We start from the raw sequence: 20,795 nt of genomic DNA on the forward strand, positions 1-20,795 counted from the left end.
CCAGCTCTCATACATATGAAAAATTAAAAGCCCTGACAATCACAGCTTCAGAAAATGGCCACAGGAAAACTACACAGTGAGGTAAAGACTCAGACTCTTGTCCTGTATCTTGACACTTGGAATAAGCTCTGAATAAAGGTTTATTATAATATTAAAAAAAAAAAAAACACTAGACCATAGATTGCAATATTTCCAGAATATTCTGACAGGTTATCCCAGCAATAAAGCATAAATAAGCATAAATGATTCTCTGGAGAGATCACGACATCTCCAGAGATCCTCTGGAGCTTCTTCAGCAGCGATGAAAAGGTACCTGCAGCGACAGTGTGCTCTCACTGGAGTGAGGGGCAGGAGCTGCAGCAGCCAGGGGGTGATGAGGGCAGCAGTGAGCCCTGGCACAGGCTGGCTGTGCTCAAGGGCCACCAGCTGCCATGGGAGTCTCCTGAGGCTGACCTGGAGCTGCTCAAACAAGTGGCTCATGTGAAGCTGCTGCTCAGAGATGCTCAGGAAAGCTGCGAACTGCCCAGAGGAGCGACTGCCACACAACAATGTGCTCGCTGCAGAGCAGTGCTCCAGCACTACTGAATGGACAATGCAAAGAGCCATTCAAGTGTCAGTCCTCCAGAGCAGGCAGGACAAAGTGCTTTTTGTTCGTGTCTTTGAGATCCTGACAAATCAAAACGAGATTAAGTGTGCTGGCAGAGTGGCCTCACCTCGCAGCAGATCTGTAATCCCAGGGCAGGGGAGAGGGCTGCCAGGGCTCTGCACCAGCCCCCAGGCAGCACAGGCAGCACAGGCAGCCCTGCTCTGCCCTCCTGGGACAGCTCTGCGGGCAATCACACCTCGGAGCTGATGGGAGCTCACAGCAATCACTGCTCACAGCCCAGCTCCAGTGGAACTCAGAGGTAAGAACTGCAAGTCCTGATTCCACAGGGGAAGAGGAGTCTGTGCCTGAGCACAGTAAGCACCGAAGGCTTTACTATCTCTAGCAAATAGATACATTTGTGTTTTGTACAATTTCCATTTAACCTTGCTAATTTCCTCAGCATTATTTTTTGCAGCTCAGGGACAAACACCGTTACTAAGTAACTCTCCAGGATGAAGTTTCAGTACATTAGTTCTCACTGCTGAATTAAACACTTAAGCATCTTAAATCCACAAATCCAACAGCCCACTACTCCAAAAACCACAAGGAGTGAGCACAATCTGTGCAAAAACACATGAACATTTATCAAACAACATATCAAATAAAACCCAGCAATTCAACTACTTCAGTTAACAATTAATACAAGCTCTGAGGAAAAGGAATGCATCTGCTTCCTACATAAATCTCAAGTACATCTGAAGCAATATCTCAGATACACAACAATTTCAGGGCTGCATTTTTGAAGGATAATTTGAAATCACTCACAGCCCTGTGCCAAGCCAACTCCATCAGCACAGGTACCCTTTTACCACAGAAACACAACAAAGAACAGCAAAAATTTCACACTTGTGAAATGCTTCACTTGCAGCAAGCCTGGTTAGGGTTAAAACCCCTTCAGAGTATCAGTGTAGCCATGCTGAGCACAGCACTAAGAGTGCTTGGCAAACTCTGAACAGGCAACAGGCTGGCACAACACAGGTGAGCTGCACATTTCCACCTCAAAGGGGTCTGCAAGGAGCACTGGCACTCTGGCACCTGTGACAAGGAGTAAAGCACTGGAAGGAAGAGAAAGAACAACACTGGAATTGTGATGAACTCAACACCCCTCCAGCAGCTCAGTCAGAGCAGCAGTTCTGTGAAAGGTTTGCACTAAACTACCTCAAAGTATTTAAAAAAGGATATAATTCAAGCCTACTGTGTAACACCAAACTAATCTGCTACTTCTCCACTCAAAAATTCAGTGAAGCTTCAAAGCAGGACACACCTAACTAGAAAAAGTAAAAGATTCATTCCCTGCTTCAGAGTTGATGCCTTCAGATCCTTCCGTCCAACCTACTTCATTTTTTAGATATTCCAGCATGTGGCAGAGCATTCACTCAGCCTATTTTGTGGAGATGAGACATTAGTAAGGACTTTTCCCCATTCCTCCCCAAGAAGCACATCTGTAGAATTGCCATCAGATACACTGTAAAATATATCACTTCAAGATAAGTGATAGACACTAATTTGAAATATTTCAAGAAATTTCCAGAATTTCACAAAAACTCACCAGCAGACCAACTCCTAAATCCTGATTTAGCAGTTCCATAAGCAAAACTGAAGAATGAGAAAGGTGCAGCAAGACAGGCACAGCTGCCTGCTCACCCCAGGTCTCATTTACTTTTCTGGTAAAGAAGAACTCACTGGGTAGGTAGGTTTGGAGTGACACACACCTTGGTATTTAAATAACTGAGATCTAGAGATGTAGGACAGAGGTGAACAAGCAGGAGTTAACTCTTCAAACAAATGCAGGTTTTAACAGGATAAATTCTTATCCTATACTTGGAGCTTAAAGGTTACAAAAAGCTCAGTGTTGGAGGAACAGAACCAGGCAACAAGCTTTTTATAACAAGGCAAAGATGCTCTGAATTCTGTGTAGAGGCTGAGCTGTCACTCACCCAGCATGATCTATGGATTCCCAGCTCCACAGGAAGGTTCACACTTTCTCTTTCACATTCTTATAAGCAATAAACTCCCAGTTTCTGTTTAATCTCTGAACTCTGGTTAAAATGTTATTAAAAAGAAGAAAAAAAAAATCAAAGTAACCAAGTCATGATTTTTAGGGGTCACGGCCCTTTGGGAGTGACCTAACAAGCAACAGATTCTTCAGACAAGTTTCAAGCCATCAAATTTGTTTCAACATGTACAAACTCTGCTAAGTCAAGTCTTTCAACAACACTCACCAAAGGGTGACCCAGGGGAGAACACAATGGCACAACCTGACTAATTGCTACTCAGCCAAGGTGCTGGTTGTGTTTTCTTTTGAAGGCATGATGGATGCATGGGGTTCTCCTGCCAAAGTTATCCTCACACAGCTGCACAAGCCCTCTCTGAACTGACCCCAGGGTATTCCTTCACCTTCCACATTTTAATTATTTACAAATAGTTAAGGAGATCTTAAGAACAGCAACCCCACACAGGGACCTGAGTTTTTCCTCCTAAGTTTTCCAGAGTCAAACAGGAGTTTTGAAGCTCTAGAAAACAGTTTAAAGTTTACTGTTAATCAATCCATGGAAGCTTAAAAGTTGACCTTCCACAAGCAGCAAAACACCAGCTGGCTACACCTGCAAGTGCACCACAAATGTGCTCCACAGTCCCATCTCCAGGCTCCTGAAAATCAAACCCAGCAGCACTGAAACCACCAAGACTCATCAGCCTACCTGATCAGACTGGAGTGTTCTCTGCACCTGCAGAAGTGGCTAAAGCCTTCCAAACCCAGCCTGGAAATTCAGATCAGCTCGAGGAATTCTTTAATTGTCTTGGCAAGAAGCAGTATAAAAATTGTGGAATTGAAGCACATAGATCAGGTTTTGGCATTAGCCCTTTCTTTAAGCTGTAAGCTAAAGCAGATTCTCCCTAGCCCCTCTCTGCTCACTTCTTGCACCAAAACATTCAGTCCTTTCTTGTCCTTTTCAGGACCTGAGTCAGTTCAGACCAATTTCTCTGGACAAGGCATGTTTTAATGGACCACTCCTTGCCTTCATGAAACCACTTTAACTCAATATACATTACTAGACCTATAGCATATTTACAGAAAAATAATTTCTTAACTACTACACAACTTGATCTGCTGGGATTGACACATGGCAGGACAATGAGACTAAAAGCTGAATTTTGTTGGAAGAACCAGAAAAAAAATGTGACAGTAGTTAGGAATACTTAGAAATTGAAAGGAGACAAAGTAGATTAAGCCATATTGCAATCCTGAGATCTTGGAATATGTTTAAATACATGAGGCTTAGTCCTACTAGGTCTCTGCTTTGAATAGCAAATAATTTGGGTCCAGGAGAGAGAAGCACGCTAGAAGCAGGAAAGGATTTGCACCCAGCAAGGGCTGCTCAGGTAATCAATCCCTGCCTCTGTGAGCAGTGCTCCAGCCTCAGGCACTGGTACAGTTTAGAAAGCTGGACAGCAATTGAAATCCTCATGTTTAGAAAAATGAGCTACAGGGCACAGCAGCTTGTAAGTTACTCTTTAGGGAGCTGCCAAGAGCTTCCTCCCCGACCTAGGCAAACCAAGGTGCCTTATGCAAGAGGAAAAGTCTCATACCTGAGTGCTGAATGGGGCACGGCGGGCCGGGACATGATGCAACAGCGCCATTAGTGTTAATGGGGCTGCTCTCTGGGCGTGACCTGCAAGGAGGGGAGCACAACCGGGGCCGTGCACAAACAGCTCCGGAAAAATCTCCACAGAGAAAGCAAGAAACAGCTCTTATTGTCTTTGCTATACCTGTCTTACACTTGTCAAATGAAGCAAAACTCTGGTCACAACTCCCCACGGTGACTCCACCAGACCCACCCAGCTCAGGCATCAGCAGAGGCAGTGATGAATCCAACCATCCTCTCCAGGTAAGCAGAGCACCAGGCAGGTTTCCAGACTGCTTCCTACTCCCTGCTGATTGCAACAGCAGGTTTGGCACTGCTGACTCCTCAGTGAATCGCTCCAGAACTCACCCTCAGACCCTGGTGCTGCTCAGTTACTGCCAGCCCTTCAAGAGTTCACAGGAAGAAGTGCCTGTGCCATGAGGGCACTGCAGAGGAGTTGGAATGCCCCAGCAATGGAAAGCGAGACAGCTCTCCAGCCTGCCAGTCAACACTGGAGAAGGAAAGGGTAATTTGCCTGGAGTAATGAGCTAAGTATAGAGTCACCACGATTCCAGTGGCCCAATTAGCTCTGCAATGCTCCTGATGCTGGTGGAACACCTGGGGAGGCAGCTGGCTTCAGCTGCAGGTGCAACCAGGGGCTGAAGCCACTGCCCTGATCTTGTGCTTGACACACCAAATTCTGCAAAAGCAGCACCAAGAGTCAAAACCAGCATTTTCTAACTCACTGGAATCTTTTTGCCATCCTCAGTTCATTACCATATTGCAGCACTTTAGGGAATCCTAGGCTATTTTAGAAAACCCCTTGCCCAGTGCTCTCCCCAGGTCAGTGTTTAGCAGTCACCCTTAGCCTGTCATTTAAAAGCCAAAATTCCAGTTTGGCAAGTGCAAGGCATTTTGGTTCCAGCTTCTAAAGCCTGCAGAACTGAAGGGGGGAAAGCAACATGACAGTGAGCAGGCACATTGGTACCATTAGACAGCTATACGGGGAGCTGCTGCTTTTTGAAATTCACTGTTAATGAATATTTATCATTCATTTACTTTAACAAGGGTTTCTGTGTGTACTTACACAGCTCTGCACCCACTGATGCCCCATGTGGTCACAGACTCTAAAAGAAGGACCCACAATTAGCTGTGCCACCAGTTTTCCTGCCAGGAGGTTTTGCCCCAAATTCCCTTGCAATGATTTGAGCACTGTAGGGTACTGAACACTCGGGTACAGTGTCAGTACACTGAAGCTGGAATCCTTTTTAATTTGGAATTTTAGAGCAGGTATCTGACCTCCTTCCTTACTGACAAGCCTAACTGACCAGATGGCTTTGCCAGAACACAGCCCAGCCCAAAATACTAAACCTTGGCCATGGATCTCCAAAACTGAAAATTTCCACGGGGTTTCTCTGTGCAGCCCCAAATTTACTCATCTGTTCCGTCCAGGGATGCTCTGCAGCAGGGAGTACACTAACCAAACACCTCCAAATCATGTGATACTCATGCTTGAGTCTGAAGGGATTAAGAGATTCCAGTCCAAAGTAAAAGAAAACAAGCAAGCTATTGTATTGTGCATTAGAACACAACTGTGCCCTGACCATAATCCACCAGCCAAACCTACAAGGAAAGCTGAGCAGACCTCAAAATATTTACCTTGTTCCATCTTCCTCCTTTTTCCTCAGAGAGTTCGGATTTTCCCAAAGTGCAAAAAGGTGCATTCTTTTGGAAGTTACTCAAAGAAAGGTTCACTGAACATAGACAAAGATTATAATTTAATTATAATGGCTATCCAACCAGAATATAATGCCCTGTTCACAGCAAATTCCTGCTACCAGCAGTGAGAGAAAATTAAGAATCTGAATTCTCAAATGTACTCATGACTAGTATGTTCACCAATCAGCACACAATTAAGCATTCCTGTTCTCTAATTGTAAAGATGAACACTTGTTTGATAAGGATTAGTCATTAATTTGATGGAAAGCTTATCCACTCTTAAAAAACTATGCACAGTGTTTAGATGGAAAGAAAAGTTCTGCAGGCAATGGCAGTAAATTTGCAAGTTTACATTAAGTACACTTCACTTGCTTTCAAGCTTCCATTTATTAAAGGAAAATAATCAAAATAATCTAGAAATGCAATCTGCTTAGACATTTAGTCAGGTTTCTTGGATAAAAAGTTCAACCATGCCTATGCTACACTAAGTATTTGTTCTCAGAAGTGAATAAAAAGGAAAAAAAGAAAATTCAAATATAACAATAAAAAAATCAAAGCTATCAGGTCAAAACACTAAAAAGAGAGGTGTTTCTACTCTGTCAGACACAGCAAGCTGGCTGCAGAGAGTTCAGAGAAATATCCTCACATTAAATTTCAAGCCAAGCTGCTCTGTGATATGGCAGGTGAGTTTTCTTCTCACTGTCTCTAATTTTGGCTCATCAGTTCTTTGTCAGAGACAGACAAGTATTTGAGAAGCCTGAACTCAGAGACCCACAGAATAGCAGAAATCAGCTTTGAAAACAGTGATTTTAGTTGGAGAAGACACCAAGGGCTGGATGCAGGTAAAACTCCAGACAAGTTCCAGCTGCAGCACACCCAGCACTGGGTCTGGAGAGGTCTCCAAGCAAAGGTCTCCAGCCCAACCAGGATGCATCAACCTCCCAGCAGCTCATCTGTGTGTGCCTGAAGTCTCCATGACAGCAATCACACACCTGCAGGTAGCACTGGAACAGCAAAGCTCTCCCAGGTACACACTGAGGTCAATTATGGCTCTGAGAGAGGAGATCAGACAGCCACAGCTTCCTCCTGTCCCCATCCACTGCCAGGGACAACAGGGACAGCCAGGCTGCTGTCCCTCCTAACTATGGCACAGGACATCCAGGGAAATGCTTTCCACCACTCCAGGCCTAGAAATACCAAGGGAACTCTCCACCAATTCCTGACCTAATGGCAGCCACTTCCATGAGCAGCCTTGGACTGAAACTCATCCTGAATGGACACAGTGATATCATGAGTGACAGGACAGAGCTAAATGGTGGATCTGCTGCCACACCGGATCCTTCTGACCTCTACAACACTGAGGCCTCACTCCAAAAGCACCTGAGGTTACTTTACTCAGTTAAAATCTTGTGCAGGATGTGGAAGGTATTAACACTCCACAGCCATAGTTGCACCAGGACACTTTAAATAAATTATTCTTAATCTCTGTGTCCTCACTCTTGTTACAGTCTCTTTAATCCACCCTTCAGTTTCACACAACTCTTCAACTACTACTCCTAGCAACTGAAAAACCAAAAATCAGTATTCTGGTAGTCTAGCCTTGACCCAGACAGTGCTGAACTCTACATGACAGGGAAGATACTCAAGGGAAGATCTGATTTTCCATCTGTTTCCTGAAATCCTGCCACCAGCTGTACAGAAACCCCCCCAAAAAAGAATCCTACGTGCCCACAACAGTCAAAGCTCAGAGGAGCTGAGGAGTCAGACTCACTGGGAGTCTCATGATGCACAAGAGCCCTGTGTGAGAGGCTCCAGGGTGAGCTGGGGAGATGCCCTGCAGCCAGTCCTGCCCTTGCTCTGCTCTCCAAGGACATTCAGGAAGCCAACCAAGTGCATCTTGTCTTCACAGACTCCATGTCAACCTACCCAGACAGGATTTCTGCCCTCTCCTCCCTCAGGTGCCTGGCAGCAGCTCCCCCCAGGCACTTCCAGCAGCAGAAAAAGCAGCATTGGAGAAAACAAGTCTCATTTTGTCAGGAGTCTGCCCTTTCCTTGCTGATAGAGAAGTCAAAACCCTCCTTTAAAAGTACAGGGAAAAAGGAACTATTTTTATTTGTCCTTTCAGGTAACACCACAGAATTAATGCTTTGATTACAGCCCTGGTTTGCAGTCCCAAACTTGGAGAAGCAAATGAGGCCCACAAAAGGGCAACACAAAACTGTTCCACCAGTGTTTCTATAAATAATGTCTATAGCAGTGCATAAATCTCTGGTATTCAAAAGAAAAACTACAAGGACTTAATTATGGCAATGCAGCAGCCTTCCTCCACAAATTCAACCTGAAGTGTATTACTGCCCCCCATACTGATTCCATGTTCCAGAAACTGAACCTCAGAGCAGCAGAACAATCCAAAATACTTAAGAGACTATTAGACTTGTATATACAAAAAACTTCATCATACAGACAGGCACCCTGGAGATTTATTTCATGCTACTTTGCTTTCAGAAATCTCAGTTAGAGAAAGATTTATACCATTTTCACTGGTTTTCCCTGATGAAAATCTTTCTTGAAATAGGGTACAAGAGCCTTTGGTAAAAGTTTTAGCCATGGGCTGGTGCGAAGGGAGAAACACATCCAGGAAGTAAAGTTACTAGGACAAGGATGTCCACTTGAAAAGTGGCAGCAGAAATTAGAGTGGGAAAAGTCTTTTTCAATTCTTATCTCAGTAAGGGCAAAACCAAGCAGGACCTGAGAGGTTAAATCTGGTATATCTGCTAGAGACAGGCCCAGCAAAGAATAACTTCAGTTCTGAAATTAACCCAAGACAGGTCACTCTACAAATGATGCAGGAGTTTATGGAATAAAATGGAAAGGAGGAGAGCACAGAACACACAGCTTGAGATCAACACACACAGGATGGAAGAAGACAGTTAAATATCAAAGTAACAGAATACAAGTCTTTCCCACATGGATATTCACTGCTTTCCAGACCATGTTCTGGAAGCTCTGAGCAATTCCCAGGACAGCCTTCCCTGCTGTCCAGCCCCAGAAGTCCAAAGATCTGAACATCCCCTGCTATGGCTCTCCCTCTGAAGAACACACCCCAGCCAGGGGCTGCTCTGCTCTGGCTGCCTTTGGGAAGCCCAGCTCTTCCCAATGACCAGGGACCAACACCAAGTTTCTGATCATTCCAGCTTCAAGCTGATCCCACATGTGACAGGGTCATTGTCCCAGCTAAGCCCATCTAGCACACAAGTCCTAAAGCTCCACCAGATACAGAATCAACTCTGAAGCTGACCCCCTGCATGCTGCAGAATCAGGGGGTGAACAACCAATGCCACAGGAGTCAGGACTGCAGCAGCCCCATCAGCCCTGGGATGAAGCTCTCTGCAGCAAGCCCAGCCCCATTTCCACCGTGGTTTGCCAGCCCAGCACAACGAACACAGCAAACAGCCAGATGTGCTGAGCAAGGCAAAGAACAACTTGCTTTGCTTGTCACCTCCCAGGGCTCCTCCAAGCCTCAGTTCCTTTGATGTTCTGCCCTCCTTCACCTAACACATTGCATTCTGAAGTATTTACCATTCAGTATTTTGGTTCAATTTCTCTTTAAAAAGGGGGTTGATCCTGCTTAGGATCTATCTGCTTGTGTTCCTGAGGACACATTTCATTACTGGCATGAGTGGTTATGTACAACTGCCTGCCCCCAAGCCAGCCCACCAATGCTGCCTTACAGCTCCTCACTGCATTCCTAATCAAGAGGAAAAATTATGGATTTACTACCCCAAAATCAACTTCCACTGCAGTCTTGCTCAAGGTAATAATTTTTCAGAAATGGCAATAATTCAACACAGCAGCTTGGGTAAGTTTAGTTACACTGAACAATGAACAACCAGCTCAAGTCTTCTGAAATCCAGCTCCCCCAAGCAAGGCCAAGAACACCCCATTCAGGAAGTTTTTGTAGAGCCTGGGTTATCAGGCTCCTGGGTTATCTACCCCCTTCCTTATCAGAGTCTAGAAGAGTTCCCCCACCACCATGACAGCTATTACAATGCCATCAGCTGCCTCACTCATGCATATGCACACACAAATTCCAAAAAAACTTCCGGATGGATCTTACCATGGTTATCTTGTTGTAATTATTTCAGCATTAATAAAAAGAGGAGGAACAGCACCTCTGAAGGATCCAGCTGCCCCAGAAGCCCTACAGAGCACACATCCAGTCACCAGCTTAACCTGCAGCCACACCACATGCCAAAACCACTGCTGCTTTCCAGATTCACCTGAAGAGTCCAAGTCTGAGCAGTTTCAGAAGACAAACCAAAGCCAGGCATCAGCAACTGTGTTTTAGGTGAAGCCTTTACAAACAGTGCTTCCTGCTGGACATCCAGGACTCCAGAAACAGCTTTGCCATTTCAACCAACATTCCAGAAAGTCGCCTGTTTGCCCTCTCTCCCTCCCTCCCTCCCCAGCTCACTCTGCATGGCTGTGCAGGCCCAGGCCTCACTTGCAGGTGCACACTGGCACTTCCTGAGGGAGAGCAGAGCACCTGAGGCTCAGAGCAGCACAACCTGACACCCTGTAGCACACTGAACGTCAGAGATACCTCTGCTTGCAACAAGATCGTGCTGCGTTTCTTCCCTGCTACTACAGGCTGGTTCCTCCCTGTAGGTGGGATGGACTCAGGCCTTCCTTAGGGATGCCACATTGCCCCTGAAAACCTACAGCCAGCTGGGGGTCACCTCCCTGACACCACTACAGAAGCAGGTGAGGGGAACAACACGTCAGGGAGACTCACACTCCATTTACCCTTCTGTGGGATCAAGTCCCTTCTGTCAGTGCTCCTCACCTGCTCAAAGCAAAGGGCCAAAGTTGGGGCTGTTTTGCTAAAGCTGCCTTCCAAACAAGGCCAGCTGACACCAAAGGAGGCTGTGGTTTGTGACCTCTGCCCATCCCACAAGCAGCTGACACGTTTGCAATGCACCCAGCAATGTTTGGGGCCAAGGCATCCAAGGTAGAGGCTGGAAGCAGCAGGAGCTGGGGGCTCCAGCTCTTTGCTGGGCACAGTAAACAGCCCCAGTAAAATGTCAATTTTATTTCCAATTCCTCCATTGCCACTGGCTTCACTTTTAGGTCTTCACTCTGTCACTAACTTCACTTTGAGGTCTTTCACACAAACCACTGAGCCACCCTGAAATTCTGAAGCACCACGAAGAAAGAAATATTTGCCTCTAAACAATCCAGCTTTTCACAGGAATTACAGCACAAATGAGCCCTAAGGATATCCCTGAAGTTTTCCTGACAGCACTGGGAAGTTACAGCACCAATATCTAGAAGAGGGCTGAAGTTCCAAGACATGAAGCTCATTTCTCAGAGTTTAAAACCCACAAGGGATCTCAAGGCAGATCTGTACACCACCAGCTACGCAGGCTGGAGACAAATGCAGAACACTTGCAGTTATTTCTGAGGCAATTCAGCATCCAACAGGTTATTTTGAGAGAAACATGACATGACTTTGATTCAGCCAGTGAGAGCTACTATGAAACACAGGCATGTTCAAGTGTCTGGGGTTTCATTCTGGTTCACAGGATTTGATAAGCACTAATCTGGCTGTTTGGATCACGTGCTCTCAGACACCATCCACACCGACTGCAGAACCCAATCCTGTTGTATCCATCACAATTCCCAGCAGGAAGAGCCCTCACAGCCCTTTGAGCTGTGCAGGTGAGCAATCTCAGTTCCTCCACAGAGACAATTCCTGCTCCCTGTCCCATCAGCCCCGCCAGGCTCCTCCAGCAGCCCAAAGATCCCCTTCTCCCCAGTTACTCCTTTTTTCCAGGTTACTTGCCAGCAAAGCACTGCACAGCCACGTTCCTCCTACTCCTGCAAGCTGACAACACACTGCTCTCCATCATCCTGGCTTGCATGTAGGTGGAATGAGATCTGAGATAAAATATTGTATCCTCTATTTCAGAAGCCTGGGCAGGCTCCATTTCTGTCTCCTCCAGCTGTAGATGGCCATTTTCATGGAAAATAAATAAATAAAATGAAATGAGAGCTTATCAAGCTGACCTATTCCACTTTTGTGGTGTCATTTGTGGGTTGCATGGCTTGCTCCTTGAGCAGGTTAACATTGATATTTTAATAATTGCTAGGGCAGCCAGTTGATGCATTAGACACTAACAGCACCCAGACAGGCACCTACAGCACTGCCAGTGAGAGAATTCAGCCTGGCTCTCCATTTATCATCCCTATAACCTGAAGTGGGACAAGAGCACCTTTCAGTGCAGAGACAGATCACTGCTGGGGCACCTCTGCCCTTCCCCAGGCTCCAAAGCAGGTACAGAACTTTGTCACTGAAGCACTTCAGAACCTCACGCCCCGCCTTCACTTATCTGCACAAAGTTTCAACACTTCCAGCCCAGTATTTCCTGTGCTAGGAAGGAAAGCACCACTTCTATCTCTCAAGCCCACTGTAATCAGTAACAGCTGAAGCAAAGCAGGTATCAGATGTCAGCCTCCTCCCCTCCAGTTTACAAGCACTCCTTCATAAAACCTCCTTCATCTCCACCAAAAAAGTTCATTTCCTAATACCACATGCTTTAGCAGCAGACAAAAGGCATCTCAGCTCTTTATCTGAAGCTCAGAGCATGACAGGTACTACAACAAACCTGTCACAGCTCCTTCCATCACGCTGCCAACCCTTCCCAGCAGACTCACCTTTATAGCATAAATAATATAAATATGCTTTTATATTCACCAGAAAGCCAAGTTGTGCTTCCACTCAGCACCACCTGACATGATTCACTAGGCAAGTTCTTTTCTTCTAAAAGAAAGCTTTATTGCACATGGCTACATCACACAAGAAAACAAACAGGTGAAGCGCACAGAAAAGTGCCTACAAGACCTGAAGGCTGCAAGAGTTACAAGCTCACACCCAACCTTCCCACAGCAAGGGAAGTGTGCACAGAAAGGAAAGAAATCAGTTTCCTGTATAAAGTTGTGAAGAAACACCAGGTCTCTTCTGCTGATCAAGAAAACATTCTCTAAAAGAGCAAGAGCAGGAACAACTTCAATGCACAAACTTCAACTCCACGTTGGGGGGCTAAGCACTTACCGGGGAAGGGCAACATCTGCTCACATCCCAGCGAAAGAACAGGACTGTTAAAAGGAACACGGGCAAGAGGCGTAATTAAAGCCCCAAAACCATATAAACAAAAAGTCTTAACAAGTCCCACTTAGAAAAGGAACAGGAATTTCGGCCGCACGCACAAGGGCAGCTGAACACTGCTGACACCACAGCCCCAGCGGCCGGAGCAGGGGCCGGCGGCTGCCAGCGGCATGGGGCGATCCCCGGCCGGGCTCAGCCACCCCAACGGGCCGGGCGGGGGGCGGCAGCGCCGGGCGAGGCCCGCAGGCCTCGGACAACAGAAGCCGCCGTGCCCCGGGGAGCCCACCCTGCCCCGGCCGCCCGAACCCGGCACGCAGGGCCCGGCCCGGGGCCGCCCGGCATCGCCGCTCGCCCGGGGACAGAGGCCGCCGCACCGCGGCCGCGGAGCCGGGCCGCCTCCTCCTCCTCCTGCCGGCCGTGCCGAGCGGAGCGGAACGGAGCGGAGCCGAGGGCGCCGTGCCGGCCCCGCCGCCGCCCCTCACCCGCAGCCGAGGGGGCGTGTGCGGCCCTCAGTGACAGCGCGGCCGCGCTCCGCCAGGCCCCGGCGCGGCGGGCCGGCCCTCCCCGCTGAAGGACAAGGGGCACCCCGGCGGGTCCTTACCGCTGGGCAGGGCATGGCGCGGAGCCCCCGCCCGTGCCGGGGCGCGGCGTCCTGCCGGGGCCGGGGTCGCTGCGGGCTCGGGGCCGCCGTCGCCGCCTCACGGACACAACAACATGGCGGCCGCGCGGCCTCCTCCCTCCTCCCCCCGCGGGGCGGGGCCGGCGCGCGACGCTCCCGCCCCCCGCCCTGAGGGGAGGGGAGGAACGGCGTGGGGGGGGCGGTCCCCGGCCCGCGCTGAGGGGACCGCGGGGTCACGGAATCAATCAGGGAATCACGGAATAGAATAGCGGCGCCACCAGGGTTGGGAGATCATCTACTGGTTTAAGAGCATCTACTGGTTTAAGGGCATCTACTGGTTTAACTTCGTCTCTTCCAACCGTCAGCCCAGCACCGCCACCGTAACCCCTAAACCACCACCCCACATCACCCAGCGGCAGATGCAGACGCCACTCGAAGGCTCCGAGAGAGGGTGACTCCGCCACCCTCCACCTCCCTGGGCAGCCCCTTCCGAAGTCTGACCGCCCGCACGGTGAAAGTTTTTTCTGATCTGTAACGTGGCGGCCCCGCTGGCCTCGGCGCTGGTCGTGCCCTCAGGAGGCGACTGCCATCCCTCGGCCCCTCCGAGCATGGGAGGCAGGGCCGGCAGGGATGAGTAAGGGACTGAGCATCTCCCTGAGGAGCAGACACTGCCAGAGCCGGGCCTGGCTAGTCTGGAGAAGGGAAAACTCAGAGGGGATCTCATCAATCCGTGCCAATATCTCCAAGGGGTGTCAGAGGACAGTACCAGATTGTTTTCAGGGTGCCCAGAGACAGAATGAGGAGCAATGGCCATAAACTATAACACAAGAAATTCTACCTCAGCACGAGGAAGAGCAGATCCATTGAGCAGAGCACTGGACCAGCTGCCCAGGGAGGGCATGGAGACCCCCACTCCGGAATAATCCAAACCCTGGACATATTCCTGTGTCACCTGCTGAAGGTAACCATCTCCAGTAGGTTGGACTGGATGATCTCCTGAGGTCCCAGCTATTCTGTGGTTCTGTAATTCTGTGAAGCCAACTTGCCCATTGTCCCCCTGTGAGGTCCATAAGCCTGGCACTGGCTGAGCGAGGCTGTGGAGCAGGCAGGGTCTCAGCAAAGGTTTGCAGCCATCTCGTATTGTGAGTCAGGAAACAGTGGAAGTGTGTGCTGAGGGGAGCAGAGGTGTGTGTTCCCACACCTCACTGCCATCCATCCTCCTCAGGATCCTCAAAAATCCCCTGAGAAACACCGCGTTCCACTGAACAGATATAACCTGGGATTAGCTCAGTTAGTCAGGGCGGTGCTGCTAACACAAAGGGTTCAATCCCTGTAAGGGCCATTCATTTAAGGCTTGGACTTGATGATCCTCGTGGGAACCCTTTGAACTCAGAATATTCTGTGATCTCCAGAAGCCATTCTGGTGTGCAAGCTCTCCTGGCCAATGTTTGCAGCGTTGCTTTGGTGACATTCAGCTCAGCTGTGGGAACATGTGCGGCCCCATGCCACCAGGCCACGCACTGTCCAAGCCACCCTGCACAGCCCATGGCTCCTAAAGCATGAGCTAACGGGGAGCTGGGAGCCAGCACCAGGCTGGACTGCCAAAAACCACATGGAAACTGAGAGACTGAGATAAAGCAAAAGGCCTGTGAGCATTGAGCTGCAGAAAACACAGGAAAGCAGGAGAGTGGCAGCAGTGTTGGAGGTGGCAGTAATGCTGCTGGTTCCAAAATGAAGCTCTAGCTAAGCCTTGTGCAATGAAGCTCCTTTCCAGCAGCAAGATTTATATCTGGGCTTTGTTGCAACTGTGATGGATGGTTAATGTTTTATTTTTATACATATCCTTAATTTACAATACCATATGTAGGTCAGGTTGTACTTCTGCGGGAGATTTCCACCTGCTCCTCGTGTTTGCCTTGATCTGAAATGAAATGCTTGCAAGTAGCTATAAAATGCACTCCTAAATTATCCCCAGGACTCTCCCTCTGAGTCCAAGGCTAGTCATTGTAACAGATGGACCTCAGTCTGTCATTAGGTCATGTCTAAGCTGGAAGGAGCACAAGTGTTCAGAGGGAGCAATGCAAAATGCACAAGCCTGTGTCTTCACACTCAGATATGAGCCACGCAGTGAGCTGTGCTCTGGTTTGGCTCCCTTGCTCAGGGACAACAAACATTTAAAAGGGAGTTAATCAGCCCCCTCTGAAGGGATTTTTTCCAACAACAAGCCATCATCTGAATGCAAATGTGATCTGAATGTCAATATGTACTTTCAGAGGAACTTTGGAAGAAATACAGGTAACTGAAGGGAAAAACAGGATTCCTGGCCTGTTTGCACCCAAAAGGAACGAAAATATGTAGAGCCAGTAGAGCTGTAGCTGAAAAGGATGTGTGTTGACAGCATCAGCAAGCAAAATATGAATTTTGAGAAGTCCCTGTAAAATGTTGCCTTTTGCAGTGTGCCTGGAGGGAGATCAAATGTGACCTACTTTGGGAAGCTGGATCCTGGAGACCTGGGGCTCCTGTGCAGCAGAACCTGCTGGGTGCTGCTTCTGGTCCTTACAGAGGGGGAAATCCTGCAGGGCCATCCCTGTGACAGGAAAAGCTGGCACTTCCAGCTGCTTGTTGTATCTGTACATTTTGTCTTTACCAATCTGGTCACACACAGTGCACGGAGACATTCCATGTCTTGTGTCCCAAACCTCTCTGTATCTTGTGTTCCAGTCTATTTTTTAACACATGGCTCAGTGTTAAATGACTTTTACTTCTATTTTCCATGATGATCAGAGCAAAGGATAAGAATTATTTTATGGAAATGGAAATTACTGGACCCAAAGGGAGAGCAAGGCCTGTGAGAACCTGACACACAGCTCAGGGAATGAGGTGTTCCCAAACCCAGAGTCCTGAAGGACCTGCAGTGAATCCTCACTCATCCAATACAGAGGTTTTAATTTGGGGGGTGGAGGGTGGTAATGAATTGTGGAGGAACTCCTGAAGCACTGGCTGGTTTTAAGCTGGAGGAAGTAAAGCAATCCAGCCATCCAGACACCTGTGAGTGTGACCTCAAGAGCATTACAAGCTTAAAATATAAAATAAAAAAGAAAAAGTTGGGGACAGGCAAGTAAGTTCAAAAATGTAAAATAAAAATATGATCTTTACACATACATAAAGATTGATTGCTTTTAACTAAGATTATACCCTTGATAATTGTTTCCTAGATGGATATATAATAGATACATTAATTTATTCAGTAAATTAGTGGAAAGCTGGTCCATAAAAAAGATAACTAGGTGGAAAAGGTAGGGAAGTCACCTCAAATGTGCACCAGCTGTGGGTGCACCAGCAGCCACAGGGAAATTTGCCAAATTTTTGCACAGCAGCCAAAGGGAATTTGTGAGATTCCAAAGGGAAGAATGGGCAGAAAGTGCCTGGATTCCCATGTTTTCCCCATGTAGCCTCACCTCCCTGGGTCCCAGGACCACAGCCTGGCCCATGTGTGCTTTTGCTCTTGCACAATATTTTTCAGACAGGCCTTGGAACAAAAGGTAGGAGGGAGCTGCTGGCATTTGCTGATGGCACAAAGCTGGGAGGCACTGGCTGTGCAGCAGGAATAGCTGTGCTGCTGGATAACATGGAGTGCTGGCACACTGGAAATGGGATGAAATTTAATAGTGGAACGTACAAGGTCATGCCCTTGGGAATTGCTAACAAGAATCTCTGCTGCGAGCTGGGAGCTCATCAGTTGGAAATGACAGAAAGAGGGAAAAATCTGTGTGTATTTGTTGATCCTGAGATGAAGACAGACTCCCAATCTGAGGCAGATCTGACAAAAAGCACACACACATGGAGGGATTTCCAGGAGAAGGGAATGTTAATGCCATTATAGAAGCCTCTGCTGCAACCTGCTCTGGAATTCTGCATGCAGCTCTGGTCACTTTTAATCAGGGGACACAAAATGTGACTGGAAAGTAATGATAGGCTAATCCTGATTTTTTTCTTATACAAGGATCTTGAGATCATTTGTTTAGCCAGAAAACCTGAATGCTGGGAGAAGATACAGTTGTTCTTTGTGAAACTTATGGAGTAAACACAGCAGTAAACACATCTCCCTTAAGAGCAAGGGTGATGTTCCTGTAGGAGAAAACAAGTATCCGATGGCCGTGAGAAGTCTGGGCTGAAACATGAGAACACCAGAGCTTCCAGCAGCTCAAGTCCCGAGGCTCTGGCTCATCCTTCCCAGAGCTGCTGTCCCCTGATGCCATTGCCACCGACAGCTGACCCTGAAAGCCCAGTGAGTCCTTTCCAAACTGTTCTTACCGTTTGGGGCACAGCCACGGAGTCACCAGCTGGCTTCTTGTGGACAGGAAAGAGGTGCCTGATGTGGGAAGGTATTCCTTGGGCTGCAGTTGCAGGCCAAATGTCACCTGAGTGATTGGCTGTGTCAAAATCTGCACATGGTGGTGGTGAGGTGAGAGCATCCTGTCCTGGTCACCCCACCCTGCTCCCTCAGATCACCCCTCCAGAGGCTGCTCTGCCCATCCTGCACAGGGACTGCAGTCCTGGAGCCATCCTCACCTGGAACAGGGAGAAACAGCAAAACCAAAGGTGTGCCAGGTCCTTTACCACCCCTGGTACCATCCCCACCTGGATCAGGGAGAAACAGCAAAGCCAAAGGTGTGCCAGGTCCCTGGTACCATCCCCACATGGAGCAGGGAGAAACAGCAAAGCCAAAGGTGTGCCAGGTCCTTTCCTGGTCTGGTACCATCCCCACATGGAACAGGGAGAAACAGCAAAGCCAAAGGTGTGCCAGCTCCTTCCCTGCCCCTGGTACCACCCAGGGCCCTTTCATACACTTCCCTTCTGTGGCCCCAAGAGCCACCTTGGCATTTACAGGCTGTTTCTGTTATGATGAAAAACTGATGGTAGGGTTAGATATGTCTTAAAAAAACAGCACACCGAGTCCTGGTTCAGTCAGAACAGTCAGACCACAGAACACAGGGCACTTTGCTTTCTCAGGGCTCCAAACTGGCTCCCTTGGTCAGTTTGTTACCCAAAACCAGCTCTCCTCAACCCATCTCTCCTATTTTGTTTGGGTTTTCATATTTTTTATTCTATTTAAAAGTTTCATTCATTTTACTCTCCTGGGTTTTTGATGAATGCCTCAGAAGAATGCTGACCCTGACCACAGTATTTACACTGTGTTCCTCCATGTGTAGGTGTTTCCATTCTTCCTGCTCCCACCCAACCAGTGCTGTTCCATTGTTCATTCAATCCAAGTGGCAGCAGGTGACATTGGGGTCAGCACAGCGTGAGTGCCACCCCTGATTCAAACGTGCCAGGAGAGAGGCACTGCCAGTCATCCTGATGGGGCCCCAAAACAGATGCTCTGACTCATTCCCTTGCAAAGGAGATGAATAATTTGAAAATAATGAGATTTTTATTACATACATATCATTTTGGTCAGAACACTTTGCAAGAGGCTCATTTGAGGATTTTTTTGTCTTGTAATAACCCCATTTCACATCAAGATGTGCCATTAGCGACGCTTGGCTGCAGGGAGGCAGCACGAGGACGCTGCCTTGGCTGCCCATCAAGATGATTATCACAGGACTTCTCAAACAGGAGCACTTGGGGGACTCAGAACTTCAAATTCAGTGGAACAGAGACAAAGTTTTTGAGCAAACACTGGGAATGGCTTTGGTGTTTCCAGGTAGGAGCACAGCTGGCTGAGCCTGGCTGTGCTCTGTGAAGCCATTGGTGTTGAGGGTGTGCCAGGAGCTCAGTGTGGGCACAATGTCCAGAAATCTTGGTTTATGGATGCTTATATTATTTTCTTTAACAGATTAATAATCCATATGAGGTTATTTTTGATTAATAGGACTTCATGTTACACTCATCTTTTTCTCCTATGGATCCAGGCTGGGAGAGTTGGGTCTGTTTAGCTGGAGAGGAGAAGGCTCCAGGGAGAGCTCAGAGCCCCTGGCAGGGCCTGAAGGGGCTCCAGGAGAGCTGGAGAGGGACATGGGACAAGGGATGGAGGGACAGGACACAGGGAATGGCTCCCAGTGCCAGAGGGCAGGGCTGGATGGGATATTGGGAATTGGGGATTGTTCCCTGGCAGGGTGGGCAGGCCCTGGCACAGGGTGCCCAGAGCAGCTGGGGCTGCCCCTGGATCCCTGGCAGTGCCCAAGGCCAGGCTGGACATTGGGGCTTGGAACACCCTTGGATAGTGAAAGGAGGGTGGGAATAGGGTGAACCTTAAAATCCTTTCCCACTCCAACCATCCCATGACATTGTTTGCTTCATGAGATAAAAAGTGAAAGGTTGAAAGCATTTTCTGCTGAACCTGTCTTTGCTCTGGAAAAGCAAACTGGCACAACTCTAACTTGTGTCATGTGCTGTGTTGCTACAACAAAGCTGCCTGAAAAAAATGCTTTTCATAATAAACCATATCTATTTTCCTTAATAAGCACTTAATCACCTTCCTCCTGAGGTTGGATAATTAGAGAAACAGCAGGCAAAGAGAGGGCAAGAAGCTGTTGGATCGGAGGAGCTGCTTGAAGTATCATTAGAAGATGATATTATTTTAGCTGGATATCTGCAGTGATAATTCCTTCCTGTAGACACAGCCTGGTAACCTGCTCAGGGCTGTGCCTGCTGGGAATTCCCACCCACAGGAACTTGCTCCATTAAAACTCCAGAGCTGAGCAGCTCTTGGCTCCTCTGGCCAGGTGGATGCTGTGGCTGCAGCCTCCTGGAGCAATGGGAACTGGTGTTCCTGTTGGTGCTGCAGTGCCACCAGGGCATCAAGGGAGAAGCATCTTGGGTCACCTCTGGTGACTTTCATTAGTGACCAAAATAAAAATTATCCTACAATAAGCCTTTAGGCTAAGGATAAACTTAGAGGAGGTTAATTGGAGCTTGATGGAAAATTGGAGACAGAGTTAATAAATTACTGTGGGATCCATCAGGTCAAGAGTTTAACACGGACACCTTTGGCTCTGTGGCTGTCAGGGATGTGCT

The 20,795-nt window shown here is 48.1% G+C and overlaps 1 protein-coding gene across 3 annotated transcripts in view; it reads right to left on the reverse strand.

Moving 5' to 3' along the window:
- Positions 1-13,838, reverse strand: part of MTMR3 (myotubularin related protein 3) — a 74,643-nt gene extending 60,805 nt beyond the window's left edge. For 2 of the 3 annotated variants that reach the window (XM_054288628.1, XM_054288625.1), the window contains exon 1: positions 13,758-13,837. The gene's annotated coding sequence lies outside the window, so the exon portion shown is untranslated. Of the gene's footprint in view, positions 1-13,102; positions 13,147-13,757 lie in introns of all 3 variants that reach the window. The other variant, XM_054288626.1, reaches the window with a different exon arrangement.
- Between the last annotated feature and the right edge of the window lie 6,957 nt (positions 13,839-20,795).

This window comes from Melozone crissalis, unplaced genomic scaffold (assembly GCF_028551555.1).
Source record: "Melozone crissalis strain CALT ecotype California unplaced genomic scaffold, PUWL_Pcris_2 ptg000063l_1, whole genome shotgun sequence".
NCBI classification, from domain to species: domain Eukaryota; kingdom Metazoa; phylum Chordata; class Aves; order Passeriformes; family Passerellidae; genus Melozone; species Melozone crissalis.